Genomic DNA, 26,844 nt, shown 5'->3' with positions numbered 1-26,844 from the left:
GAGGTCCATACTGCTCGCCTTCAGCAATAACATGCTTGTTTGTCTGACATCATGAGATGAACATACTGCTGTGAACAAGAGAAGCTATACATTTGTCTAAACTCCACCCATTGCATTTATTCAATGAAAAGGGGCCAGCCTGTGGCTGGAGCGCGGTTCGGGCCACACACCCTGTGTGTGTCTCGGGCGCCCTCCTGCATGAGTCGTTGGCCTGATGAAGACAACTCTCGGTCAGACGAAATTCTTTGTGTAAAATGTTGATGAACCCAACATTTCTTGGGGGCTCCTCCGGGATCCCAAGAAATCTGCTCGCTGATCCGAGGAGTGTTGAAGACGCCGAATCCATGCACGACAGGCGTCACAAGACACCTGAAGGAAAGACCTTTGGGAGCGACGTTCATCCACCAGGCTGGAAAGGTCCAGTTCAGCACCTCTCGGCGGCGACGATTGATGGGTTCTTCGGAGAAGTCTTTTGCAGACCCGGTGAGTCTCTTCATTGGCAACGTGTTGGGGTTTAAGTCCCCGGAAAAGAGGGTCCCTGGTAAGGACGGCGGAGTCCTTGTAATGAATTCCGAGATACTGGAATTCGGTCTACAGATGTAACTTGTAGACGTAAAAACACCTCGTTGTGTTGAAAAATTCCAAGGTGTGAATGTGTGTGTGAATAGTAACACGTGTCATTTGATATTGTGTTGCATGTAACATAGAGGGAATAAATAATGAATTTCTGTGGAAGCACAGGCAAGAATTCCTCACCAGGAAACTGCTCGAAGCAGGAATTGCCACAGGAAGTCATTGTCCCACTAAAGCAGTGCTTCTCAATTATTTTCTGTTACGCCCCCCCTAGCAAGAAGAAAACTATTCGCGCCCCCCACTCCCCACCGTGACTATCCATCTCTGCATAACATTTTATCCTTATTAACATTAAAGAAAAAAAGAAAGACATATGGTCAAACTTACAAAGAATAACTTTATCAAATCGTGTTTTAAGTCTGCAACAGAAAAGATTTTAAGTGCATCAATGCCTGAAATTAAGAATAAATAAATCCTTGTTTAAACTGTAAACATGTTTGACCAACTAATTGCACCATTGCAAAATTAAATCAAATCAATAAATAATATTTAATAATTATAATAACTAATAAACTACAAAAACTAAAAAAATAATAACTTATTTATATTCAGTTCAGCAACATTAACTCAGGAGCACAATATATAAAACACTTGAACCTACAAAACAAGGTGAATTAAACAATTTGTGCTCTTTTTTTCTTTCTTTTTTTCATCAAAATGAGGAGGAAGTCAGGTTTAATGGCTACAATGAGCACGTTTTGCAGTGCACAGCTTTTCAAAGCGAGGTTCGAAGCATGATAGTGCAACTCTCAGCTCCTGCTCAATGTTTAGCTGGGACCTGTACTTGGTCTTCAGTGCAGCAACAGCAGAGAAGCCAATCTCACAAAGGTAAGATGTTGCAAAAGGAAGCAGAATGCTCATAGCTTTCTCCCATACTGCCTCTCTACACTCAGCCAGAATGCACTGAGTGTCTGTGATGTAAACCTCAGTCTCAATGTGGAGTCAGACGTCATGTCAATGAACTGCTCCTCTTCTGCAGAGCTGAAACCAGTTGGAGCTGGTGCACTGAAAGGGTCTCTCACCCAGTCATACTGGGAACTGTTTTCAGGGAAGTACTTTTTAAAGAATCCCATCAGTGAAGAAATGTGCTGCTTAATGTGTGGAATCACTGAGGTAGCATCATAGTCATTGGTGTCCACAAATTCATGCAGGTTCTCAAATGAATCGGTGTTTCCTTCATCAAGTTGCCTGCCCCACATTGCAAGCTTTCGGGTGAAAGAGCTAATCTTGTCTGTGACCATGAGGGAGGTGTTTATCTTTCCCCTGAAGCTTTAGATTCAGTTCATTTAGCTTTTCAAATATGTCACTCAGGTAGGCCAGTTTTCCCAGGAACTTCTCATCACAAAATTTTTCTGCCACTTCATACTTGTGCTCCTGCTCCAAAAACACTCTTATTTGCTCTCTGAGCTCAAAAACTCGGGACAAGACTTTTCCTCGTGACAACCACCTTGCTTCACTGTGATAGAGCACAGCTTGATGTTCAGCTCCCATCTCCTCACAGATGGCAGAGAAGACTCTTGTTTTTAGTGGTCTGGTCTTTATAAAATTGACTACACCTATGATGTCAGTCATAACCTCACTTAATTCAGGGGAAAGTTGCCTGGTTGCAAGTGCTTCTCTGTGTATAATACAGTGTGTCCACTCAGCATGAGGTGAGGCTGTCTTGATGAGTGCCCGAAGTCCTTTTCTCTTCCCTGCCATGGTTTGTGCACCATCACTGCAAACACCAATGCAGTTCTCCCACTTTAGCCCATTCTCAGTCAAAAAGGAGTCCAGAATTTTGAAGAGCTCTTCAGCTGTGGCTCTGTCTCGGACATATTTACAAAGAAGTAGATCCTCACACAGGGAGTTTGACAAGTCAAAACGTACATAAGCAATAAACAGACAGTCTTTGTTGCTGTCAGTTGCTTCATCAAACTGTAAGGCAAAACGTTTGTCTTTGAGTTTATCTACCAGCTGTTCTTGAAGATCGTTAGCGATGTCATCTATACGTCTGGCGACAGTGTCATTGGACAGAGGGATAGTTTTTAGTTTTGCTGCACTGGCGTCATCCAGCATGACAGAGACCATGTCTAATGCTGCAGGCAGTATTAGCTCCTCTGCTATGGTGTGGGGCTTTTTGCACTGCGCGATTTGGTACGCCACCTTATATGATGCTAACAGCGCTCGATGGTTTACTGAAGTAGCCTTCACAAAACGGGATGACTGTTGGCCATATTCAGCACGTTTTCGCTGAAAAAACTCAAGTGGCTTATCGGCGTGATCGGGGTGTAACGTATTTAAGTGACGCGCCAATTTATTTGGCTTCATGCTGTCCGCTGCGAGCATTTTTAGACACAGCAGACACATCGGTCTTTCCTCTTCTCCAACTGTACTCACAGTGAAGCCAAGCGCTAAATACGCTTCGTCGTATTTCCTCGTCTTAGCTTTCGGCTGACTTTCTTTTGTTTCATTATCTTTGTTTCTCTCCGCTTTTCTTTTCATCCCTGTTAAAAACCTTTTCATGTTGGTGGTTATGTTGAATAACGGAGGCTATAGACGGGACGCAGTCGGAGCTTTCTGTTGACTCAACACTGCTAACCAAGGCAAACCTGTTGTCTTGTAAGTCGTAAAATGTTGCACTGTCGCAAACGTGACAGAAGTAACAATGAGAGCGCCACTGCCGCCTACTGTAGTAAATGCGCAATTACACTTTATTCTAGTACTGCCAAAAAAAAAGCCTGTTCCCCAGGGTCACACGCGCCCCCCCAGGTATTGCACCGCGCCCCCCAAGGGGGGCGCGCCCCACTATTTGAGAAGCACTGCACTAAAGCAAACATTCCAGCTTTAGAAATCCCTAGGATTTGACAGTTGGACTAAATTGACTAAAATGGGTAGGAGTCAGTGTCCCTGACAATGTATCAGGAGATGAGAAGTATATGTTAAATAAGTTACCTAACTTGAGGCTAGTGTGATTAAAAGTGATGAGGCTGCAAATGTTTGTCAGACCGAAAGACAATGAGGCCACAGTGCACAGCCACTGTTCCAGTCGCAGGTCAAGGCGTGGCTCAAGCAGAGGAGCTTGAGGCAAAAGCTCTTTCTGCTCCTATGCAAAACATAAATTTAAAAGACCTGAAACCTCCCCCATATAATAGCAAAAGATGCCATGGTCAGATTATTAGAACTCCTGTACAAACAAGAAGTATGACCAATGCTGTTAAATTTCCCCAAAGTATAAACAATGCTGATGTACGCGAATGATACAGGTGTCAAACCTTATTGGAGGATAAAGGCCACTATTATGACAAAATAGTAAAACCAAAACGTCAAATAGAGGATAACGTTTGCGCAGCGTTGTTTGTTGATGTTGTTTGTGTACTGTGTCTTTGTTGTGGGCCGTTGTCTTTTCCTTGTGTTCTCTGTGTGTCTCTGTGTGTCTGTGTGTTAAAATGATGAAATTGGCTAAAATAGTGTGCAAAGAAATTTACTAGACTGTGGTCTATTGGATTTGCACCGCAAAAAGCAAAACGATTTTGAAACTAGAATGCGAAGAAGATGAATAAATACTTGGGGAATGCAACAGAACGATGTTAAAGCCGATTGAATCAGTTGAAAAATGTAGAAATTAGAGGTGAAAAACGAATTTTGTGAAATTTTGCGGAAATTTTAATCAATCAATCTTTTATTGGCCAAGTTTGAGCATGTCATACAAGGAATTAATAATTTAACGTGAAAACGTGAAATTTTTTAATTTAGCAATTTCGGGAATGTTGAAAACTTTCCCCGGTGTGATTTGAATGTGCTGAATGATGTGAATTTCAAACTGGGACAACGTAAATGTGAAATGTTTAATGTGCCATTAAGAATGAATGGAAAAAAAACCTGCTATAAATTTGCGAATTTTGTGGAAATGGAAAACTTTTAGAATTAAATAAATGCAAGCACCCCTCGCGTGAATTTTTGGAATATGTCAAAATTGGAATGTAGTGGATTGGATGAATTATGTGGAAAGAGTGGCACATCAAAAAGTGTGAGGAATAAATATAATAGAGTGAATGGTGTAGAATAACATTAGTGTGAAGGCCTTCGTCTTCACACTAATATTAAGAAGGAGAGAAAACAAAGAGATTTTTTTGTGGGCAGAAACTGGTCCACACTGAATTAGTGTGTGGCCCTGATGAGAAATTCAAAAGAAAGAAAGAACATGCTTTCTGGAATTGGATGAAGCAAAATTGTGAATTTAAGACATTGCAATACTAAATTTAAGAGGAAAAATTGTTTGGTTGTGTTATAAGACTATACTAACAATTACATGTGAGTTAAACCCGAGAGAATTAATTAGTTGAACTTAAAACCAACAAAAACGTTCTGATTATTTTGCTGGTAATTATTTTGTGTCATTTTTAGATTGGTGGATTGTTTTATCAAGAACCTTGAGATAGGAGAAAATTAGGATGAGGAATGTGAGTTGAGAATGATGTATGACTGAGTGAGACCAGTGTGCACTGGGGGCTGTGTGTGTGTGTGTGTGTGTGTGTGTGTGTGTGTGTGTGTGTGTGTGTGTGTGTGTGTGTGTGTGTGTGTGTGTGTGTGTGTGTGTGTGTGTGTGTGTGTGTGTGTGTGTGTGTGTGTGAGAGATGCAAATGAGCAAGAATGAACGACTGAGGATGAGGTTGTACAGGTTGAATGGTTGAAGGTGTTGGAGACTACTATGGGAAAGTTAGTAGAACAACTTTGAAGTAAGAGTGATTTTGAGCAAATTTAATGCTAAAAGAGAAAATAGGGGTTCTTTTAATTAACTGGGGGGAAAATAGAGAAAACAAAAGAAAACTGGAGAACTAGTAACACATGCAGAAGATGTGTGAACTGGGAAACTGAGAAGTGTTTTGGAAAGTAAAGTCATATTAAATCATGATAGAATCAAATGTAGTAAAGAACCCGTCCTTCCAAAAGATAGTGGAAGATAATAATAATACAACACTTTATGACAGATGGATTTTCTAATACATTTGGTGTCGTACCATAAAGTTAAACTTCTTCTCAAACATTTCAAACTTTTGCTGTAAACAATCGGAAGATGATTGAAAAGTGACTAAAGAACCGATTAGGAAGTGATGTAAGCTGTTGGAAAGGCACGCGTTTAAGCACTTTCCTGACTAATCAACATGTGTTTGATTGATGAGAAGGCGAAATTAGCTGAGTTTCCTGGAAAAAACTGTGGACAGGAGGAGCCATGAGGAAGACTCTTCTTGTAGCATGTTTTTTTTCCAGTTCAAGAGGCCAAAGAATTTGATTGGCGAATGAGACAAGATTTATGATCAGTAAATAACGCAGTGAAGACCAAATGTTCTTGATCTGCACACACAACTGAATTGATTGCAGCCAAATAGGGCTTATTTCACCGTGGTTGACTGATTATCAATCGCGTGAGGGCGACGTACAGAGCTCATCTATTGGTTGATTTAGATGCTAATCAAAGAAATGCTCTGTTCCTATTGGATCATATCCTCGAGTCAGATTTGTTCGTGGTTGCTGAACGGAGGGATTAACAAAACCAAGGATCTCAAGAGTGAAAGGAAAATCTTGGATCTGGAGTTTCATCTCAAAGAGGACACTACAGGACTAAACAGCAGCCTATCCACCCTCGTGCCTAATCAACGCAGCGGGTCCACTTGTTGGACCAGGGTGGGTAAGTGTTGCTGCCTGAAGTATTCCTGATGATCACCATTTTTACCTATACTAAACACTAAACCTTCCTGCGGAAACTCAGGCGAGCATGTGCTCCTCCGGCCGTCATGACTACATTTTACCGTGGCACCATTGAGAGCGTCCTCTCCAGCTGTATTGCTGTTTGGGGTGGTAGCTGCACTGACTACAACATGAAGGCCCTCCAGCGCATAGTGAACACGGCTGGTAAGATTATTGGTGCTTCACTCCCCTCCTTGAAGGACATTTACACCTCCCATCTCACCCGCAAGGCGACCACGATTGTGAGTGATGTGAGTCACCCCGCTCACTCTTTGTTCGATCTTCTGCCCTCTGGGAAGAGGTACAGGAGCCTGCGCTCCCGCACCACCAGACTCACCAACAGCTTCGTACTCCAGGCTGTTAGGATCCTGAACTTTCTCCCCCCTTCTGCGTAGCGTCCTGTACTTTTGCGCTATATTCTGACTGTCTGTTGTATGCACACTTGCTCCGTTTTGCTCCTCTTATTTATTTTTTTATTTTCTTATTTGTTTATTTATTATTTATTCATCACTCTTATTATTCATTGTTTGTGCCTTCTTGTTTTTATTTTGTGTTGTTTGCTTGTATGTATGTCGTGTACTATGTCTTGTCACCGTGGGATAGTGGAAACGTAATTTCGATTTCTTTGTGTGTCTTGGCATGTGAAGAGGTTGACAATAAAGCAGACTGACTTTGATACAACGCAGTGGGCTCCAGGTGGAGCCCCTGTGTGTAAGTACCTGAATACGCTAAGCTAAAGCAGTCACCATCTGCAACTGGTTGTTAATGCCAGGCACTCTTAGCCCTGTACTGCCGCTATTTTACTTTACAGGCACGCAGCTAACGCTCGCCACGCAGCTAACGCTCGCCACGCAGCAGCTTTCAAGAGCCAAAGAAACGAACGTGGAGAGGAATTAACAAAACCAAGGATCTCAAGAGTGAAAGAAAAATACGCTTGGAGCAGTATTTTCTGCCTAGCTTGGACGCGTTGCCATCACGGTGCCTCTGAGCCAGTGTTGAAACTCTGTTGGACACTCTTTTTACCACCTTGTTACCATGCCAACGAAAGTGGAAAAGGAGCTTAAGGAAGCGCTCGATATTCTGACTGCGGAGATGGAGGCCGTCAGAGTGGAGCAATTCTCAACTTGGTTGAAGAAGTTAGAATGCTACGACTACAACTCAATGAGAAGGAGAAAACAATTGCACATTTGGAAAATCGAGTGTTGGACCTTGAGCAGTACACAAGAATGAATGACATATATGTCACTGGACTTGCGATTAAACCCCGGTCATTTGCCCGGGCGGTGGCGGGTTTTGATGAGACCAACCAGGCCGACCCAGCCAGCGCGGAACAACAGATGACAGCCTTTTTCCTATCCAAGGGCATAGAACTGGACGGGCATAGCATAGAGGCCTGTCACCCACTCCCGCAGAGAAGGACAAGCGACAAACCTGCTGTAATACTGAGATTTGCAAACCGAAAACATAAAACGGCACTGTTAAAACAAAAGAAAATGCTGAGAGGATCCGACGTTTACCTGAATGAGCACTTGACCAAAAAGAATGCAGATGTCGCCAAGAAAGCTCGCTTTTTACGAAAGAACAGAAAGAGCCAATCCACATAGACAGCAAATTGCAAAGTCTATATAAAGCTGAACAGAACACCAGAGGAATCCAGAGGGATGGTCGTCAGAAGTATAGAAGAATTGAACAAGTATCAGTGACAATCGGACAACTACACAAGGTAACAATGCTGTCTATTATGGACTGGCTACCTGTGGAAATGACTGTAGACTGAAATGGCATTAGACTCTTCTGATGTACTTGAACTCACAGAACATAACATGCATTTGAATATAACATTGACCCTGTTAGCAACTTCTTTAAGAATGTCAACAGCAATTGTGGTTATTATACAGATGACCAATTTAATGCCAAAATCAATGTAAATCAAGGACTGTCAATTATCCATTTTAATAGCAGAAGCCTTCACGCCGATTTTCAACATATTAAGGAGTACTTATACCATTTTAAGAAGCAATTCAATATTGTAGCTATTTCTGAGACTTGGATTAACTCCGAGAAGGGTGCAGATTTTGAGTTAAAAGGTTATGAGCTCAAGTACAAGAGTAGGATGGATAAGAAGGGAGGGGGAGTGGCCTTGTTTGTAGACCAGAATCTCAACTTCAAGATGATCGAAAATATGAGTGTAACTATTGCTGACGTAATGGAATGTATTGCCATAGAAATCGACATGGGAAAAAAAAGAAATGTAATTGTTAGTTGTGTTTATCGAGCTCCTGGCTCCAGCATTGACATTTTTAAGGACATTATGGAGGGATTATTTGCCAATACAAATCAGAAACTGAACTTCATCCGTGGTGATCTCAATATAGATCCCAACAAACAAACAGACTGACGAGTTCTATGATACATTGTTTAGTTTGTGTCTCTTGCCCATGATCACCAAGCCAAGCAGAGTAACATCACATTGTGCCACTCTCATTGATAACATATTCACAAATACAGTCAAACCTCGGTTTTCGAACGTCCCGGTTCTCGAACAAATCGGAATTCGAACAAAAAATTCGAGATATTTTTGCTTCGGTTGTCGAACAATATCCGGAGGTTGAACCTTGCGAGATGAGCCAAAAGGACCCGAGAAAACCCGACCGCGCGGCCCGGATGCCGACTGACTCCGTTCGTTTTTGTATTTTCGTTACTTTGAGGATTGTATTAACCCCTAATCATGCCTCCAAAGAAAGCAAGTGGAGCAGTAAAGCCATCCTAAAACACAAAGATGCTCTTAAAGCAATGCGACAGTGAGCGCCTGGCACACTGCGGTTGCGCGATCGGACCGAATTAAGCTCCCTGCGCACTGAGGTCCACTTAAATTTTGGAAAGTACATCAGGACTTTAAAAATATTTTCTAAATTTCAGCGACGGCTCTCACAATAATGCGACCAGCGCGGTGCAGTTGCACGGTGCAGTTGCGCGGTCAGTGGCGCGCTACGGTTGTGTGTTTGGCGGTGCGCTGCAGTTGCGCGATCGGACAAAAATGCGCAAATGAAAAAATGCCTAAAAATGGGGGGGTTTTTTTAGTCTCGGAACAGATTAAAATTTTTTCAATTTTTTGTAATGGGAAAAATAGATTCGGAATTCGACCGATTCGCTTCTCGAACCGCCTTCTGGAACGGATTGTGGTCGAAAACCGAGGTTTGACTGTAACTTGGAAAACAATATCATTAGTGGGTTTTTGCTGAATGACATAAGTGACCATTTGCCTGTTTTTGTGGTTTATGACTGTGATTGTAGTAATGTAAGGATGGAAGTAACGTTTACAGGAGGGTGAGAACATCAGAATCCCTGAGTGCTTTCAGAGCAGATCTATTGACGGAAAATTGGAATTGTGTGTATAACGAGTGTAATGTAGACATAGCATATGATATATTCCTAGAAAGATTTATGTCATTGTATGATAAAAACTGCCCACTAAAGCAATGCAATAGGAAGCATAAGTATACAGAGTCCCCATGGATCACAAAAGGTCTACAAAATGCCAGTAAAAAGAAAAATTCTATGTATCGAGAATTTATAAAGCATAGAACCATAGAGACAGAAATTAAGTACAAAAGATGTAAAAATAAGCTGACACAAATTATGAGGAGGTGCAAGAAGGATTACTACAGCAAGTTAATAGAAAAAAATAGAAACAATAGTAAAGGGATATGGAAGGTTTTAAACAGTATTATCCGGAAGGGAGCTGCGAACACAAAGTATCCTGAACGCTTCATGGATAATGACAAGACCATAAACAATGTGGAAGATGCAGTCAATGATTTGAATGCATTTTTCGTGAATGTAGGACCGAAATTGGCTGAGGGTATCAGTGACCCGTCGATAGAGCAGGCAAGAGCAGTAGGAGATGGTATTGAAATTAATCCAAGTTCAATGTTCTTGAGAGCGGTTGATGAGAAAGAAGTTTTAGATATTATAAAGTCATGCAAAAAAAAAACATCTACAGATGGGAATGATGTTGATATGACCTTAATTAAGGAAGTTGTTGATGGAGTGGTAAATCCTCTTGCATACATCTGTAATTTGTGCTTTAAAACAGGTGCCTTCCCAAGCAAAATGAAAACAGCTAAGGTTATCCCACTGTATAAAACAGGAGATAAACATCTCTTTACAAATTATAGACCTGTTTCTCTATTATGTCAATTTTCATTGTTAGACTGGATAGCTTCACTGAGATACACAACTTGTTAACTGACAGCAAATATGGATTTAGAACAAATACCGTTTTTTTCCATGTATAATGCGCAAAATGTAACTAATTTATTGTCCTAAAATCTGGGGTGCGCATTATACATGGGTACAATTATTTATTTATTTATTTTTTTTTTGAAGAAAATCATGGTACAACAATTTTTGAAGAAAATCTCCCTCGAAATAAAACTTGAAATCACCTTTCTTCTTGTTTGTTGTCAATCGCGCATCGCATTCAGCCATTCTGCCCAACACACTTAGTCAGTAAAATTCATAACTGACGACACATCGTTTGATGCGATGGTGCAATCCTTGATGGTGTGTTATTGTCAAATATTGTTTTTTAATCTCAATCGCAAACCGGATATCATACGGAGTCCGCCATTACAGATGCGCAGAACGGATGCGCAAGACACGTCAGCTATATAAAGAGCGAGAGTTCAGTTCTCTACCTAAATGCGTATTACAGGTAATATTTTATTTCACAACACTTTGCCTTGTTCCTTTCTTCTCTGCTGTTCACTTCAAACACGCTCCATACGAACACAATGCTCTCGTATCAGACGCTTGCTCGATCACCTGCTCGTTTGCTGTCACAATGTACCCTACACAAATCCGAAACATTTCTTCGCTATCGAGTTTGCTAGCGCATGCGCAGTGATACTGACCGGCAGAATAACATCCGGTTGTTCCCAAAGATGATCTTTTTTCTGAAATAATTTTACGTTTACGGACTTAAGTAGGAGTCAAAATTTGGGTGCGTATTATACATGGGTACAGGCTTTTTTCCAGCATCGACATGCCATTTTTAGGGTGCGTATTATACATGGGGGCGCATTATACATGGAAAAAAACGGTAGATCAACAACTATGGCACTAATGGATTTGACGGAAGAAATAACTAACTGTATTGACAAAAAGGAATGTGCGGTAGGAGTATTTATTGATTTGAAAAAAGCTTTTGATACCATTGACCATAACATATTATTGTATAAAATGGAAAGATATGAGCGGTGTAGTATTGAGCTGGTTAAAAAAGTTACATTACTAACAGACAACAGTTTGTTAAGATTGGTAATCATATCATCATGCCTAGACATTACCTGTGGAGTCCCACAGGGGTCAGTGTTGGGCCCCATATTATTTATTCTGTACATAAATGATATTTGTCACTATCAACTATCTTTAAATGTATTATTTTTGCGGACGACACCAACATCTTCTGTTCTGGTAATAACTTAAAGATACTATTGGAGACCATTACAATTGAATTGTCCAAACTAAAAATATGGTTTGATATTAATAAATTATCATTGAATGTAGACAAAACCAAACTGATGGTATTTGGAAACCGTAAAATAGATACACAGGTTCAAGGAACAATAGATAGTCAATATTGAACAAGTTTATGAGATCAAATTTTTAGGAGTAATATTAGACAATAAATTCTGTTGGAAACCTCATATAAGATACGTTTGAACCAAAGTAGCAAGGAGTATTGCAGTACTGTGCAGTGCAAAACATATTCTGGAGCAGAGAATGTTACTCTGTATTGTTGTCTTGTTTTACCATATTTGACTTACTGTGTGGAGATATGGGGAAATGCATACATAAGCACTTTAAAACCATTAATTATACTACAGAAAAAAGCTATAAGAATTGTACACAAGGTTGAATTTCAAGATCATACAAATAATTTGTTTTTAAAATCAAACGCTTTAAAGCTAATGGACGTATTCAAATTTAGACTGGCAGCTAATGGACTTATTCAAATTTAGACTGGCACAGATAATGTATCGAGCAAAGACTCAAAAACTCCCAGGGAACATTCAAAAATTATTTATTGAAAAAGATAAGGGATATAATTTGAGAGGAAAAGGTAACTTCGATAAGGGGTATGCTCCCACCAATCTCAGGAGCAAGTGCATATCATCCTATGGAGTAACTGTGTGGAATCGACTAGAAGATAAAATGAAAGAAAGCAGAAATATAGTTCTATTTAAAAAAATGTATAAAGGAATGATATTTGCAAATTACCAAAAAGAGGAAAATGAAGGTGACTACTGTTAAACTTTTGGATTATAAGATGTTTTTGTTGTTTTTCTTTTGTTCTTTTGTAGTTTTAATGTTCTCACTTGGAACTAAGTGATAGATAGGGGTAGGACATGATGAACCTAGGCTTCTTCCTACTCCTTTTTGAACAGTGATACCGTATTTTTCGGAGTATACGTTTTTTTTCATAGTTTGGGTGGGGGGGCAACTTATACTTAGGAGCGACTTATATGTGAATTCTTTCACAAATTTTCAAAATTCCAATAAAAAAAAGGTGAAACCGCGATAAACGAACCGCGATGTAGCAAGGGGTTATTGTAATTTGAATTTCAAGTGACGTGGCGGTTGTTCACATAAAGGACAAAGATTCGATCACGGGATGACGAAGATGATGAAGGGCCCCACGTACTCCCGGCATCATTAGCGGCTTTGTTTGTAAGTGACACGGAGGACGAAGAGTTTGAAGGATTTAATGATTTGGAGTGACACAGAAGGTTTGAAAAACTATCATGGCTTTTACGCACGCCCGGTCCTACTCTACGGAGCTCTCTTTCACCTCCGTGGATGGAAGTCGGGGGCCGGCGCTCGGCCGGGTGGCTGTCCGGGGACGGTGGATGGGGCTCGGACATGGCTTTTACGCACGCCCGGTCCTATTCTATGGAGCTCTCTTCCACCTCCGTGGCTGGAAGTGCCACCTCCGGGGATGGAAGTCCACGCCGCCGGACGCCTGGAAGTTTGTTTTGTTAAATAAAGAGCCGTTTACCAAACCTACATCTTTCCTTGTACTTTGTTAACGCTACAATATAGTTATATACTAGATCTGTGGAATAACGACGATGAGGACGTCAGGGCGCACGCGCGGCGTTGTTGACAAAGGACGAGGAATTTGATCGATGGATTTAATGATTTGGAGTGACACAGATGGTTTGATAATATTATTGCTTATATAATAGTTATTTGATATCTAATTTCTATATCGTTATCTGGGCCTGTGGAATATTTCGAAGTGCAACCGCGTCAGCGGCGTGCATTTATGTTGACAAAGGACGATCGATGGATTTAATGAATTGGAGTGACACAGATGGTTTTATAAACGTGTTATTTATGCAATAGTTATTTGAATAACTCTGAATGTTACGTCAGGCCCGTTCTCAGCTCTTCGTTTGTGTTTATGTCACATTAGCATACCTATCGTTTAGCCTGTTGTTGCTCGTTCATGTCTGTTATTGGTGTTGGATTTTGTCGAATACATTTCCCCCAAAATGCGACTTATATTCCGGAGCGACTTATATATGTTTTTTTTCACGTTATTGTGCATTTTATGGCTAATGCGACCTATATTCCGGAACGACTTTTAGTCCGAAAAATACCGTATGTATTGTTTGTTGTTTGTTTTTTGTTGTTTGTTTTTTATCGTTTTTATTCTTTAAATCATGTTCGAAATAAAGATTCATTCATTCATTCATTCATTGATTATCATGAATTGTATGGCTGCTTTCACGCCTTCATCTGAAAGTCAAGTTTGGTATACATTGATGATAATTGCTTCAGAAACAAAGGAAGCATGCGGACGAGATTCCTTTCTTCTCATGCAGCATCTAGGCCAGACAGGAAATGAAGTCAGGAAACAGAAGTTACAATGGGTAAAGCCAGAAGTAAACTATCTTGGTCACACACTCTCAGCAAAAGGAAGAGCAGTGCAACAGGGCAGGAAACAGGCTATATTAGACACACCACGACCTGTCACAAAGAACAACTTATGTCTTTCTTATGACTGTGTGTGATTGCTGCAGAGCAGGTCTACACGCTATGCTGAAATGGCTCAGCCACTGACAGAAGTGGCTCATGGACAGCCGTTAGCACTCAAAGATACAATCACATGGACACCAAAAGCAGAGGAAGCATTCACAAAATTGGAAATGGCATTAGTTCAAGCGACAAGGTGCGATAATTGATAAAGGTGTTATTGACCATGTCAATAACAAACCTGTTTTGCCAAAATGACTTTTTAAGGGCCCCTATGATCCTAGGAGCCATGTTGTCTGGGGCTTCATGCCCCTGGTAGGGTCACCCATGGCAAACGGGTCCTAGGTGAGGGGCCAGACAAAGCACGGCTCATCAGCCCCTTATGATGAAAAAAATTAATGGATCACGTTTTCCCTCGCCCGGACGCGGGTCACCGGGGCCCCCCTCTGGAGCCAGGCCTGGAGGCGGGGCTCGAAGGCGAGCGTCTGGTGGCCGGGCCTTCGCCCATGGGGCCCGGCCGGGCTCAGCCCGAAAAGGAAACGTGGGTCCCCCTTCCCATGGGCTCACCACCTGTGGGAGGGGCCAAAGGGGTCGGGTGCATTGCAAGCTGGGCGGCGGCCAAAGGCAGGGACCTTGGCGGTCTGATCCCCGGCTGCAGAAGCTGGCTCTTGGGACATGGAATGTCACCTCTCTGGCTGGAAAGGAGCCCGAGCTGGTGTGCGAGGCAGAAAAGTTCCGACTAGATATAGTCGGACTTGCCTCCACGCACAGTTTGGGTTCCGGTACAAGCCCTCTCGAGAGGGGCTGGACTCTCTTCCACTCTGGAGTTGCCCACGGTGAGAGGCGTCGAGCAGGTGTGGGTATACTTATTGCCCCCCGGCTGGGCGCCTGCACATTGGGGTTCACCCCGGTGAACGAGAGGGTAGCCTCCCTCCGCCTTCGGGTGGGGGGACGGGTCCTGACTGTTGTTTGTGTCTATGCACCAAACGGCAGCTCAGAGTACCCACCCTTTTTGGAGTCCCTGGAGGAAGTGCTGGAGGGCGCTCCTTCTGGGGACTCCATCGTTCTACTGGGTGACTTCAATGCTCACGTGGGCAATGACAGTGAGACCTGGAAGGGCGTGATTGGGAGGAACGGCCCCCCCGATCTGAACTCGAGCGGTGTTCTATTATTGGACTTCTGTGCTCGACACGGATTTTCTATAATGAACACCATGTTCAAACATAAGGGTGTCCATGTGTGTACTTGGCACCAGGACACCCTAGGCCGCAGTTCGATGATCGACTTTGTAGTCGTGTCATCGGATTTGCGGCCGCATGTTTTGGACACTCGGGCGAAGAGAGGGGCGGAGCTGTCAACTGATCACCACCTGGTGGTGGGTTGGCTCCGATGGTGGGGGAAGATGCCGGTCCGACCTGGCAGACCCAAACGTTCTGTGAGGGTCTGCTGGGAACGTCTGGCGGAATCCCCTGTCAGGAAGAGCTTCAACTCCCACCTCCGGCAGAGCTTTTCCCACGTCCCGGGGGAGGCGGAGGACATTGAGTCCGAGTGGACCTTGTTCCGCGCCTCCATTGTTGAGGCGGCCGACCGGAGCTGTGGCCGTAAGGTCATTGGTGCCTGTCGTGGCGGCAATCCCCGAACCCGCTGGTGGACACCGGCGGTAAGGGATGCCGTCAAGCTGAAGAAGGAGTCCTATCGGGCCGTTTTGGCCTGCGGGACTCCGGAGGCAGCTGACAGGTACCGGGTGGCCAAGCGGAACGCGGCTTCGGCGGTTGCTGAGGCAAAAACCCGGGCGTGGGAGGAGTTTGGCGAGGCCATGGAGAATGACTTCCGGACGGCTTCGAGGAAATTCTGGTCCACCATCCGGCGTCTCAGGAGGGGGAAGCAGTGCAACGTCAACACTGTTTACAGTGGAGATGGCGTGCTGCTGACCTCGACTCGGGACGTCGTGTGTCGGTGGGGAGAATACTTCGAAGACCTCCTCAATTCCACCGACACGCCTTCCATTGTGGAAGCAGGGCCTGGGGACTCTGAGGCGGACTCTCCAATCTCTGGGGTTGAAGTCACTGAGGTAGTTAAAAAACTCCTCGGTGGCAAGGCCCCGGGGGTGGATGAGATCCGCCCGGATTTCTTAAGGGCTCTGGATGTTGTGGGGCTGTCATGGCTGACACGTCTCTACAGCATCGCGTGGACATCGGGGACAGTGCCTCTGGATTGGCAGACTGGGGTGGTGGTTCCCCTCTTTAAGAAGGGGGACCGGAGGGTGTGTTCCAATTACAGGGGAATTACACTCCTCAGCCTCCCTGGTAAGGTCTATTCAGGGGTGCTGGAGAGGAGGGTCCGTCGGGAGGTCGAACCTCGGATTCAGGAGGAACAGTGTGGCTTTCGTCCTGGCCGTGGAACAGTGGACCAGCTCTTCACCCTCAACAGGATCCTCGAGGGTGCATGGGAGTTCGCCCAACCAGTCCACATGTGTTTTGTGGACTTGGAGAAGGCGTTCGACCGTGTCCCTCGGGAGGTTCTGTGGGGGGTGCTTCGGGAGTACGGGGTACCGAGCCAACTGATAAGGGCGGTTCGGTCCCTGTATCACCGTTGCCAGAGTTTTGTCCGCATTTCCGGCAGTAAGTCGGATTCGTTCCCGGTGAGGGTTGGACTCCGCCAAGGCTGCCCTTTGTCACCGATTCTGTTCATAATTTTTATGGACAGAATTTCTAGGTGCAGCCGAGGCGTTGAGGGTGTCCGGTTTGGGGACCTCAGCATCGCGTCTCTGCTTTTTGCAGACGACGTTGTGCTGTTGGCTTCTTCAGGCCGTGATCTCCAGCTCTCACTGGAGCGGTTCGCAGCCGAGTGTGAAGCGGTCGGGATGAGGGTCAGCACCTCCAAATCCGAGTCCATGGTCCTCGATCGGAAAAGGGTGGAATGCCCTCTCTGGATCGGGGATGAGATCCTGCCCCAAGTGGAGGAGTTTAAGTATCTTGGGGTCTTGTTCACGAGTGAGGGGAGGATGGAGCGCGAGATCGACAGGCGGATCGGTGCAGCTTCGGCAGTAATGCGGACTCTGTACCGGTCCGTCGTGGTAAAGAGAGAGCTGAGCCAAAAGGCAAAGCTCTCAATTTACCGGTCGATTTACGCTCCTACCCTCACCTATGGTCACGAGCTATGGGTCGTGACCGAAAGAACGAGATCCCGGATACAAGCGGCCGAAATGAGTTTTCTCCGCAGGATGTCCGGGCTCTCCCTTAGAGATAGGGTGAGAAGTTCGGTCATCCGGGAGAGACTCGGAGTAGAGTCGCTACTCCTCCACGTTGAGAGGAGCCAGATGAGGTGGCTCGGGCATCTCATCAGGATGCCTCCTGGACGCCTCCCTGGGGAGGTGTTCCGGGCATGTCCCACCGGTAGGAGACCCCGGGGACGACCCAGGACGCGCTGGAGAGACTATGTCTCTCGGCTGGCCTGGGAACGCCTTGGGATCCCCCGGGATGAGCTAGATGAAGTGGCTGGGGAGAGGGAAGTCTGGGAGTCCCTCCTGAAGTTGCTGCCCCCGCGACCCGACCCCGGATAAGCGGAAGAAGATGGATGGATGGATGGATGGATGGATGGATGGACTTTTTAAGGCAACGCCAATTGTGTCACCTATGTGACAACGGGGGGATGAGTTATGAGTTACCTTTGGTTTAGATTCTTAGTGAATTTTTTTTTAAGCATGTCCTGTTTGTGTGAAGCATGATCCATATGGGAACCTAAAAGAAACTCTTTATGAGAATCACCCCCACTTCAGAAGGGTTAACACCTTTTGAAATCAAACTGGAAGATGTGTCAAATGCAAATTTACTGCTGCCTGATCTTTCTTCCCCACAGGTCAACAACTGCTCCAAGCCAGGAGACTGAGACGACATAAAGGTCGTCAAAAAGGACAAACTGGGCCAGCCACGGTGGGAGGGACCGTTCCAAGTTGTTGACTACCCCCACCGCAGTAAAGATTGCTGAAAGGCCCAGCTGGATTCACCTCAGCCACTGCAAGTTGCAGAGAGTGCTGGACCCCTAGTTTCAGAGTGGTGGGGAAGCCTGACTACAAAGGGGCTCCATCCTTTAGGGTGGGGCGTCTCAATGTTGGTGAAGAATTCAACGATCCACACTCTGACAGGCGAGGAGATGTCCCGGTGTCTCTGCCATCCTAGTAGCAATGGGGCTCCACATGCCAGGCTCTGCTGCATTGTGGTTGGAGCGTGCTATGGTCTATGGTCTCATCTGAATCGACCGATTGACAATGTCAACCGAGGAAAAAGATGGTCACATGATGAGAACTTTGAGGACTGGTCATGGGACCCCAGAAACCCATACGAAACCAACACTTGGTACCGGTGTGTAAAGTTCACTGTGAGATCCTACACAGGAGGCGTGCTGTGTGTTCCAGACTCCCCCTTCCTCCACGTAAGTTCACCTGGAGGCCAAAGTGATGGACATTAGTGAAGCGAAATGTATGGCCTCTATGGGAGGTGATGCTACCCCTACCGCCCTGGACTCCCAGAAAGAAAACTGTGATCGAACTCTCTTGGATTAATCTCAATGTGACTGTGAAGGATGAAAGATGCCACAAGTGGCCTAAACAAAAAGGCTATCTGGAATGAACTACACGTGTTACATCCAAGGAAATGAAACCCACAAATGCATTGACGATAACTGCCCTCCAGGAGGAAACTGGATGGGACCCTTGAACATCACCACTGAGTGCCAGGGTAGGAGTGTGTGCACCAGTGTGGGTAACAGACCACACTCGAAGATACAGCATCATCAGATGACAACGGCACACAACTCTTCTGGGCGTCGACACAGGGCTGTTGCGACCTTTGAACCACATGATCCCGCCTGGGGTATGAATGCCACAAGCAGCCATAAAGTATGGTCTGTCAGAGACTGAATCGTTCATGCACTATTTCCTTGGATCGGAGTTGGAAAACAATTACTCTTCATAGAGACACTGAACTATTTTCAATCTTTTGTGAATCCCTCGCTGATGGACAAAACAGAGAGATCCAGGCTATTAGACTAATGGTCTTGCAGAACAGGATGGTTCTAGAAGGGAGTAAAGCCATCACATCCCCTGTGTTTCCAACGAAATCATGTTGATGGAATAAAGGTGGAAAATACAAGACGCTGCATCACCACCGGGAGTCTACAACCGTTCGACAAGACCTCGTTGAATGCCACAGTAGCCCTCAGACAAATCCTAGTGGGAGGCGGAAATCCCCACTCAGCGAAGGAGGATGGTGGCTCTGTGGACGCCGAGGCTACACAGTCCTTCCAGGACAATGGGATGTGCCTCCGTATATGTGTCAGATCACACTGTGTTCCTCAGTCTGACGCATTTTCAGGAAAATCATCAGCGAATGATGTGCAGCTGTTGCTCCCACCTTCAGTCCCCGTGACAGTGTCTGGGGCTCAGGTGTACCAGATGGATACACAGGACAAAAGGTGGCACTCAGTCTTTTCCCATGGGAGAAGTAGACACCCACATCGAGTATGCTCTACAAGCCCAACCTCCGTAGAGCTATGTTCCAGGATGGAACACCAGACAAAAATGTCCATCCCTTTTGGTGGCTGTTTGACGGCAATTGGAAGCAGCTTCTCTTGAAAGTTACAGTTCTTTTGATTGCCATGCTACTATTTCTCTGTATTTTTACATCATGCATCACACTTTGTATTTGTCACAAGGTGACTAAAATGTTGACATCAGCATTTGCTGTCCAGAATATCATGTTGGTCCGGCGAGAACAGGATGACTGACCAACTTGTGTAATTTGATGCCTACCCTGTTTGATGTTGAACATGGCCAAAGCCGGATGGAGAGCTATAGTTCTAAAAACTCTAGAATGTGAACTTTCATACTTTGTGATGTTGCTATACTATGTTGTGTATGCATATACTCATGTATGTATACAAGTAATGGCTGATGTTTTGTTTTCCAATGGAATCTAATGTTAAACAGGGGGGAATGTTAGGAAATATGTCAAATATCATTAGATTCCATGTACGTATCTATGTGTGCAAGATCTTCCACAGTATGTGACAGTTTGACCTTGTGCCCGGGGATTTCCAACCGATATGGAATGTTAAGAGAACAATGGTGTTTTTCATGGTTCAGGATGCATATGGCTGGAGCCATATGTGTTGGAATAATTTAGCGGTGAAGCCTTGGCCTGCCAGAATTGGGGCTTTATATTTTACGAGTTGAACTCCTTTTGTTCAACTAAGTTCTTCTTATCTAGTTCCAGGAATGTCCTTTGACCCCAATCAGTTTTATGTATCCTTCCTGTCCTTTTCTTATCTTTCTGTTTATTTCTGTAAGAGGCCTTCACTAGCGATGAGAAGAGCTCCTTCATACAGGCAAAATGTTCTTCGTTTAGTTAGAAGGAACTTCTTTCCCTTCTAATGAACTCTGTAGCTTTGATTCATAGATTGTTGTTGATCGGAACTGTTTTTCTTTGTTAAGTGTTACAGAAAAGACATACAGTTTGAAGTAGTTGCATATAAGTTATCCAATATTTACTCAATGTTTGTTTAAGGAACTGCATACAAGTTACCTCACATTTACTTAATGTGTGTTGAAGTGTTTAGGGTTATTTACTCATTATTATTATGTGTTGTGTTAGTTTACCAAGAAGATAAACTTAGCAAAGGTTTAGTTGCATTGTTCCACAGGAAAGCGACATTCAACGTGCTTCAAGTTATCTGATCACAGTCGAGGATGAGTCAGCCAACCATGGAGAAGACAGCCGGTTGAGGAAACAGGACAGACTCTGCAATTCCAGTGCTGGGGTCACGGGTCGACAATGGTCACTAACATTCCTTAAATAGGCAGCGCTGCTACAGTTCCAAACCCCCTCCCTTTAGTGTAGCAACGCCTCTGGAACTTTAACTTTTAACTTTAACCAGGGCAACCAAAACATTAAAAAGAGGAGCACGCAGAGTAAGAACTCAGAATTGATGGAGAATGTAACCAGAACGCTCTCTGCAATTCTCCTCGCGAGTAAACCAATCCTGGTTGTCTACTCCTCTTTGTTATAGTGTGTAAAATAATGTCTGATGGTACTTAGACCTGACATTTAATTGGTCCATTGAGCCGGATGCCAATACACCTGAAGATTCCAGCGGGCGTTAGCGGAGATCCAGAAAGACCGCACGTGGCAGGACCTCCCTAGGAGGGGTCCTAAAATCCTTTTCAAGAGCTGGCTGTCTGCTCATTAGCTGGGATCTAAAGGTGGAAGGCAGTCCGAGGTGCAGAGGTGAAGAGAACCAGAGGGTGGGTTTGTTTTTTGTTTGAAAGAGTGGTGCGACTGAGGGCTCGTCGTGCCCTATAAAAATCCTAGGTAAAAGTTACAGAACGGACAGGTCAGTGACGTGCGGTCAAAGGAGGCAAGGGAGGCTATGTCTCCCCTGCCATCATGAAAAGGGGCAAACCAAATTCAATTGTTTTTATTATAGTCATTTTCCTTTTTATTTCAGTCATTTTGAACCAAAATCACAGAATTTTTATAGTTATTTTAAAACCGAAGACGATTCGCTTGGAGGAGCCAACGTCCTGTCTAGCCTCCTCTGAGGATTGCGTAATCACACGGCTGCCAATGTTGACAGGCTATGCAGTTAGACTGAACTGCTCTCTGTCTTTATGTCGCTGTTTAAGTGTTCAAACACTGTGGCTATATTAATTAATTTCCGTAGTTAAGTTGGTGTATATAACATCTTGTGTTTTTTGTCATCTGTCTGTAACGTCGTGTTTCTTTAGATCAGGGGTGTCCAAACTACGGCCCGCGGGCCAACTGCGGCCCGCGGTCCAGTTTTTATTGGCCCGCAGCAAAGAAGTACTGGGCAGGCTAACGAGTTAGCAGAAATATGCTAATTCGCGATCGTGCTAACACGCGCAAACGGACCTCTAAAGGAAATTAAACGAACATTTGGAGCAATACTACATTGTCCTAAAGGTTAGTTTGTAAAGAGACGGTTGCCTTGTTTAAGGATTTCAACTTAAAGAGACACTATCAGACTAAACATGCGAACACAAACGACCAGCTAACAGGGAGTGACCGCGCTGATAAAGTGAAGCAGCTCCAAGCTGAACTGGCATCACAACAGCGATTCTTCACACGGGACTGTGAGTCAAAAATAAATATTACTAAAGCAAGCTACGAAGTGGCCATGTTAAGACTGTTGATGTTATGGACCTGTAAACCTGACACAAACTATTATTTTCTGAAAGATAATGTAAATGACAAGAGCAAAATTCACTAGTTTTAAGTTTTAATAATAACAGACAACTTTGCATTACTTATAACTCCCGTTTAAAATGTTCATGAGGCAAAAGTAATTTTAAACTCATGTAAATTTAAGGTATTTCATACAGTTTGTTCAATGTTATCTGACTCTTCAGATATGAATGAAAGGCAGAATTTGTGTTTTTAGAGTTGTTCACATCTGCCTGAGTGACTCATATTTGGTTATTTTGTCATTTGAAAAATAAAGACAATTGTGACAATGAAATTTGTTTTATAACAGTGTGTATTTGCATGACATTTTTGTAGTTAAAGAATGTCCGAAAAAACTATTGGCCCCCGGGCCCCTTCACTTTATTAAATCTGGCCCTCCTTGCAAAAGGTTTGGACACCCCTGCTTTAGATCAAGGGTCACCAACACGTTGCCCGCGGGCACCAGGTCGACCGTGAGGACCGCATGAGTCGCCCGCAGGACTGTTCTAAAATTAGCTCAAATAGCGGCACTTGTCAGTGAGTTGCATCTATTTATTTTACAGTCAAACCTCAGTTTTCGAACGTCCCGGTTCTCGAAATAATCGGAATTCGGACAAAAAATTAAAGATTTTTTTTGTGCTTCGGTTGTCGAACAAAATTCGGAGGTCGAACCTCGCGAGATGAGCCGGGAGGACCCGAGAAAACCCGACCGCGCGGCTTGGATGCCGACTGACTCTGTTTTTATTGTATTTTTGTTACTTTGAGGAGTGTATAAACCCCTAATCATGCCTCCAAAGAAAGCAAGTGGGCGTAGTAAAGCCATCCTAAAACACAAAGACGCTCTTAAAGCTATGCGACAGTGAGCGCCCGGCGCGCTACGGTTGCGTGATCGGACAAAATTAAGCTCCCCGTGCACTAAGGTCCACTTAAATTTTGGAAAGTACATGAGGACTTTAAAAATATTTTCCAAATTTTAGCGACAGCTCTGTCACAATAATGCGACCAGCGCGGTGCAGTTGCGCGGTTGGCGACTCGCTACGGTTGCGCGTTTGGTGGTGCGCTGTGGTTGCGCGATCGTACTAAATTACCGTTTTTTTCCGTGTATAATACGCAAAATTTAACTAATTTATTGTCCTAAAATCTGGGGTGCGCATTATACATGGGTACAATTTTTTTTTAATTTTTTATTTTTTTTTTTCTTTTTTTTTTTTTTTAAACAAATCATGGTACAACAAAACCAACAACAGGACTGACCGACAAAGACGTGGAACAAAAAGACAGGGTGACATTACCCAAGACAGGAACAGAAACCAAACAGACATCATGACAGTAACACATGCAATGATCCGACGGTGAGCGAGGGGCAGACAGGACTTAAATACAAAACACGTTACAAGAACAATAGTGTGTTTGTACTGTGCTCTGGTCATTTCGTCAAAGAAGGGATAATAGTCCTCTTCTCTTCTTGACTGACAATGAATGTGATAGTTTAATACAATCAGCAAATAACAAAATGCGTATTACAGGTAATATTTTCTTTCACAACACTTTGCCTTGTTCCTTTCGTCTCTGCTGTTCACTTCAAACACGCTCCATACGAACGCAATGCTCTCGTATCAGACGCTTGCTCGATCACCTGCTCGTTTGCTGTCACAATGTACCCTACACAAATCCGAAACATTTGTTGCGGCTCCGAGTCACGACGAGGGGCAAGTTTTGGTTTCCAAGGGTGTTTTTATTCCTCTTCAACGTCTCTCCCATACAGAGCCGCCTTTTTCACATGTCCGCACGTCACTTTCCTCTCTTTTCATCTGATCGCGGTGGTGCCTTTATGGGCAGTCGGAGAAATCAACGCCGACAAAAAAAAATACATCCAGCCTAGTTAAGACCATACCAAAGACTATAAAAATGGGACCCATTGCCTCCCTGCGTGTGTGACGATCATTGGGACTTAAAAAAAAAAAAAAGAAAAAAAAAAAAAAAAAAAAAATTGGGTGCGTATTATACATGGGTACAGGCTTTTTTCCAGCATCAACATGCCATTTTTAGGGTGCGTATTATACATGGGGGCGCATTATACACGGAAAAAAACGGTAAGCTCCCTGCGCACTGAGGTCCACTAAAAAATTTTTAAAGTACATCAGGACTTTAAAAATATTTTCTAAATTTTAGCGACCGCTCTGTCACAATAATGCGACCAGTGCGGTGCAGTTGCGCGGTCGGCGACGCGCTACTGTTGCGCGTTCGGCGGTGCGCTGCAGTTGCGCGATTGGACAAAATTAAGCTCCCTGCGCACTTAGGTCCACTTAAATTTTGGAAAGTACATCAGGACTTTATAAATATTTTCTAAATTTCAGCGAGGGCTCTGTCACAATAATGCGACCAGCGCGGTGCAGTTGCGCGGTCGGCGACGCGCTACTGTTGCGCGTTCGGCGGTGCGCTGCGGTTGCGCGATCGGACAAATATGCGCAACTAAAAGAATGCTTAAAAAAGGCGGAGTTTTTTGTCTTGAAACGGATTTTAAAAAATTCCATTATTTGTAATTGAAAAAATAGATTCGGAATTCCACCGATTCGCTTCTCGAACCGCCTTCTGGAACGGATTGTGGTCAAAAACCAAGGTTTGACTGTATTTTTGCTATTCTTGTTAAAATCACACTTACATGTGAACTGGAAATGACAATAATAACACATAGCGAAAGCCAAATTGAGCAAATTGGCTATTTCAGAAATGTGTGTCAAACTGGTAGCCCTTTGCCTTAATCAGTACCCAGGAAGTAGCTCTCGGTTTAAAAAAGGTTGTGACCCCTGCTTTAGATGAACAAAACGGCTTTGAAAAGAAATCTTACGGAGGCTACGAAAAAAGGTTCTCCAGCCTTATGGCAGGGGGTGCTAGTGATCCTGGGATGCTTGATGCGCCTACCTGTAGAAAAAGAGATATCCAGTTCAAATTTACTGTGAACAACTGAGGAGCAGTCGTCCATTTATTTCGTTTTACATCCTTTTGTGCTGGTGTGTGTGTGTGCGCAGAGGATCTCTTGAGTGGGTGTGTATACGTGTGTCTGAGTGAGATGTGTGTTCTATGGAAGAAATTAGTCATGGAGAATGTAATAGGGAAATTGAGAAGTGGACGATGGTGTGTTTAAGTTGGTTAGAGAAACTAAGTTGAGCAAGGTGTGGTAGTAGAGAAAATAAGGCGTGTGTGGCAGAAAGTTACTAGAACGGTGGCTTGATAGGATGAGAATAAGAGACGACAAATGTGTAGAAAACATTGAAAGATGTTGAATGTGAACATGACGAAGGGCGCAACAGCAAAGTTGGCCTGCCCTTTAAGCGGGTGAGACTGATGAGCGTGCCTGCGCTCGCGCGTAGTCTCGGGTCTGAAGCATGAAGTGTTTAGGGTTATTTACTCATTATTATTGTGTGTTGCGTTAGTTTACCAAGAAGATAAACTTAGCAAAGGTTTAATTGCATTGTTCCACAGGAAAGCGGCATTCAACGTGCTTCAAGTTATCTGATCACAGTCGAGGACAAGTCAGCCAACCATGGAGAAGCCAACTGGTTGAGGAAACAGGACAGACTCTGCAATTCCAGTGCTGGGGTCACGGGTCGACGATGGTCACTAACATTCCTTAAATAGGCAGCGTTGCTACAGTTCCAAACCCCCTCCTTTTCGTGTAACAATGCCTCTGTAACCAGGGCAACCAAAACATTAAAAAGAGGAGTACGCAGAGTAAGAACTCAGAATTGATGGAGAATGTAACCAGAACGCGCTCTGCAATTCTCCTCGCGAGTAAACCAATCCTGGTTGTCTTCTCCTCTTTGTTATAGTGTGTAAAATAATGTCTGATGGTACTTAGACTTGACAATATGTCGCTTTGAAAAATGACATCCTGGATTGAACAATGACATCGTTGAGAGGTCCATACTGCTCGCCTTAAGCAATAACATCCTTGTTTGTCTGACATCATGAGATGAACACTGCTGTGAACAAGAGAAGCGATACATTTGTCTAAACTCCATTGCATTTATTCAAAAAAAGGGGCCAGCCACATAGACTCTGTCCGGAAGAAGGCCCAGCAGAGGTTGTACTTTCTGAGACAGCTCAGGAAGTTCAACCTGCCACAGGAGCTGCTGAAGACCTTCTAGACTGCCATCATCCAGTCTATCGTCTGCACTTCCATCACTGTCTGGTTTGG

The 26,844-nt window shown here is 44.0% G+C and overlaps 1 protein-coding gene and 1 long non-coding RNA gene across 6 annotated transcripts in view; both read right to left on the bottom strand.

The window, feature by feature from the left end:
* The window catches only part of fbxw2 (F-box and WD repeat domain containing 2), a 79,025-nt gene that overhangs the window by 20,986 nt on the left and 31,195 nt on the right, over positions 1-26,844 (bottom strand). The gene's annotated exons all lie outside the window — the stretch shown is intronic.
* Positions 5,222-10,377, bottom strand: LOC119131451. Its single transcript, XR_005099663.1, has 3 exons — positions 9,578-10,377; positions 7,040-8,874; positions 5,222-6,358 (listed from the first exon to the last, which is right to left on the bottom strand). It is a non-coding gene; the product is annotated as an uncharacterized LOC119131451 (long non-coding RNA).

This window comes from Syngnathus acus, chromosome 12 (assembly GCF_901709675.1).
Source record: "Syngnathus acus chromosome 12, fSynAcu1.2, whole genome shotgun sequence".
Classification (NCBI taxonomy): Eukaryota; Metazoa; Chordata; class Actinopteri; order Syngnathiformes; family Syngnathidae; genus Syngnathus; species Syngnathus acus.
This window is presented reverse-complemented; position numbering and strand designations above follow the sequence as displayed.